This window comes from Pundamilia nyererei, unplaced genomic scaffold, assembly GCF_000239375.1.
Source record: "Pundamilia nyererei isolate P.nyererei 1_Seehausen unplaced genomic scaffold, PunNye1.0 scaffold00074, whole genome shotgun sequence".
Taxonomy (NCBI): domain Eukaryota; kingdom Metazoa; phylum Chordata; class Actinopteri; order Cichliformes; family Cichlidae; genus Pundamilia; species Pundamilia nyererei.
The window spans coordinates 1,332,878-1,335,980 of NW_005187475.1; the positions used below are offsets into that span (position 1 = coordinate 1,332,878).

General features: G+C 37.5%; 3 non-coding genes across 3 annotated transcripts; 2 read left to right on the plus strand and 1 right to left on the minus strand.

Moving 5' to 3' along the window:
* Positions 1-1,090: 1,090 nt before the first annotated feature.
* Positions 1,091-1,163, minus strand: trnaa-agc (transfer RNA alanine (anticodon AGC)). The gene has a single exon. It is a non-coding gene; the product is annotated as a tRNA-Ala (tRNA).
* Positions 1,164-1,702: 539 nt separating this feature from the next.
* Positions 1,703-1,775, plus strand: trnaa-agc (transfer RNA alanine (anticodon AGC)). Its single transcript has one exon. It is a non-coding gene; the product is annotated as a tRNA-Ala (tRNA).
* Positions 1,776-2,466: 691 nt separating this feature from the next.
* Positions 2,467-2,539, plus strand: trnaa-agc (transfer RNA alanine (anticodon AGC)). The gene has a single exon. It is a non-coding gene; the product is annotated as a tRNA-Ala (tRNA).
* The last annotated feature ends 564 nt before the right edge of the window (positions 2,540-3,103 follow it).

Sequence of the window (3,103 nt, forward strand, 5' to 3'; positions counted from 1 at the left end):
CTGATGATGTTCATGCTCATGATGATAAAACTGTCTGTGTCTGCGTGGGTGCGTTTGGTTCATGTTGTTGCTCCCAGTCACAATATTTTTATTTCCCTCGCATGACAGATTTTATTGAATGCAGATCAGTGTATGAATTAAAAATCACGTTTATTATGAAATCTTCTCGTGTATTCAAAATAGGATCAGTCATTTCATTTAGTTTCAGCTCTGATGAAGATACGAAGAAAAAACGATATTAAATTTATACAGTCTTCATTTACAAAAGTATAACATATGTTTTCTTATTTGCCATCATGACTCCTGATGTTTACAGACCAGTGCAAATATCTTTTAAACTTAAAATGGAGTTTTTGCACAACAATAGCCAGTAAATCATAACGACATGCTGCTTATTGTAATATAGAGTTATTACCTTCAGAGGCTATGAACCCACAGCCTTTAACACTCAGCCTTAATAAACACAAACACTGATCTCAGGCAAGCTGGATGTCTCATTAAAGGTCACATTTTATTCTACACTGGGAATCTTTTCAAGGTGCTTTTAAGTCATTACGCATTGTGATAAAGTGCATAAAGAGGTGTGTTTATTGTGCAGACTTACAAATTTCTCTGTTGCTGTTACGGAGAGCTTATGGTCATTTGGAAGATGATCCTCTGTGAGCAACCCTCCCCCACCTTTACAACAGCTGTTTAGGACATATCACTATTTTTAATTTTACAACCTGGTTTATGAGCTTTATTGGGCATTAAAAAGGTTCCTTATCACGCCAAAACACTGCCCAAACTAAAAGGAAGTAATGTATTAAAAGTAATATAAGTAATAACTAACCTGTTCATATATCTGTATAGACCGGAACTGTGCTGTGGCAGCAAGAAGCTCATAACAACCTGGTAATTAATAAATAAGAAAAACACCTCTCTCTCCACTGTTTTGCGAAGTTGTTTTTGTTGTGTTGTGGATATTTCTCACGGGAAGTTACGAAGATTCTCTGCACAGAGGGTTTTTTCATACGACAGGATTGGATTTCTCGCCCTGCAGTGATCTGTTTTAGTGTTTGTCTGCTTTTAGTTCACGGTTAAATAAATTTGGAGGATGCGGGCATCGATCCCGCTACCTCTCGCATGCTAAGCGAGCGCTCTACCATTTGAGCTAATCCCCCACTGACATCCACAGTTGATCACAGGAATCCTAGGCTCGCTGACCGTGACCGTGGAGCGCTGGAAGCAGGAATACTGAAAAGAGGAACTATCCCAGTATAATTTCCAGAAGCAAAGCCCACGTGTGTCCATTCACAGCATGTGTGATCAGTAAAGGTCACTAAAGTAGACTTGTCTTAGAGTACTGCACCTCTAGTTATTAAGTTAAACATGTAAACAGGGTGACCCAAGGTCTCACACTGGTTTGATCCCAAACCTCTGCTGATAATGACCCATGCCTTTTTTCAGTAAATGGTAAAAGTTACTACACTCCTCCCTCTTCTAATTTGCTGTGGTTGATGCTGTGGGATATGATTTATTTTTGGTCCTGCGTCAATACACAGTCCGAAAATATCTGTTCGATTGACCAGATTAATTTTACTCTCATCTCTGAAATACGCTATATGTATTTGCTGGTGATTCGCTTCAAAGTCCAACCTTTCTTACACATTTTAAGACTATTGCTCGCTGTCTGATGACGTCACTCGGCGGAGTCTCATGTGGGGGATTAGCTCAAATGGTAGAGCGCTCGCTTAGCATGCGAGAGGTAGCGGGATCGATGCCCGCATCCTCCAAAAGAATTTCTTTTAGGCACAGTGAAATACCCGGAAAGTTTAGTTTAACCGTCTGGGTTTGTTCAAAATCACTACCCTTTTATTTTGTTCGTGGCCAAAAATGTCCAGGTCTGTAATTTTTATTATTTTTATGATTTTTGCCATTTTTCTGCATAAAGCTTTTAACTAACTTCAGTTCTTTCCATAAATGTAAAATAGTTATTAATTTTTACATTTTTGACCAAAGCCAGTTTGATTGTCCACTGCACTAGATGGAAGACAACCTCAAATCTCACAATTATATATATTTGCAGTGCTACTGGAATTTCTTGTATTATTAATAGTACATTAATAGACATGTAATTTATTCACATCAACATTGATTATAATGCATAGTTATTTTTGTGAAGGGAGGGCAAAAGCATAAAAACTCCCTCTCAGCTTGTTCGTGGCCAAAAATGACCCATGCTTTTTTCAGTAAATGGTAAAAGTTACTACACTCCTCCCTCTTGTCATTTGCTGTGGTTTATGCTGTGGGATGTGATTTATTTTTTGGTGCTGCGTCTCCAAGAAGAGAATAAAAAGTCCGAAAATATCTGTTCAATAACCAAAATTAATTTTACTTTCATCTCTGAAATACTCTTTCTTACACATTACATATTTTAAGACTATTTATCAGTGTATGATGACGTCACTCGGGGTAGTCTCCTGTGGGGGATTAGCTCAAATGGTAGAGCGCTCGCTTAGCATGCGAGAGGTAGCGGGATCGATGCCCGCATCCTCCAAAGAATATTATTTTAGGCATCGTCACAAAAACATATGTTTGTACAGTGAAATCCCTCTCATCACTTACTCGGACGGTTCAGTTTAACCCTAGGTTTGTTCAGAATCACGACCCTTTCAGCTTGTTCGTGGTCAAAATTGTCCACCAACATATTAGGTCTGTAATTTTTATTATTTTTTATATTTTTATTATTTTTAAACCCCTTGTTTACGTTTACAAAATGCTATAAAATTAATATATCTTTAAAAAAATCCACTTTCATTGCCTTGATTTTAATTCAAATTCAGAACTTTAACCCTTTAAATACAAGTGACTTTCACAGTCCAACCTCTCTCACACATTTTAAAACTATTTATCGGTGTCTGGTGACGTCACCCACTGACTGATTCAAGCGGCTGGTGTTATTATTGGCCACCAGATGCCACCAAAGACGATGGTTTTAAAAAGTAATGAACCTTTGAGTAATGAACACTTTTCTATACAAGCTTCAGTGTTTCAGAAAACTTAATTTGGCCAATACTAGTAACCTCATACACATAAAACTTAGAGTGTATTCAAAGTAAAT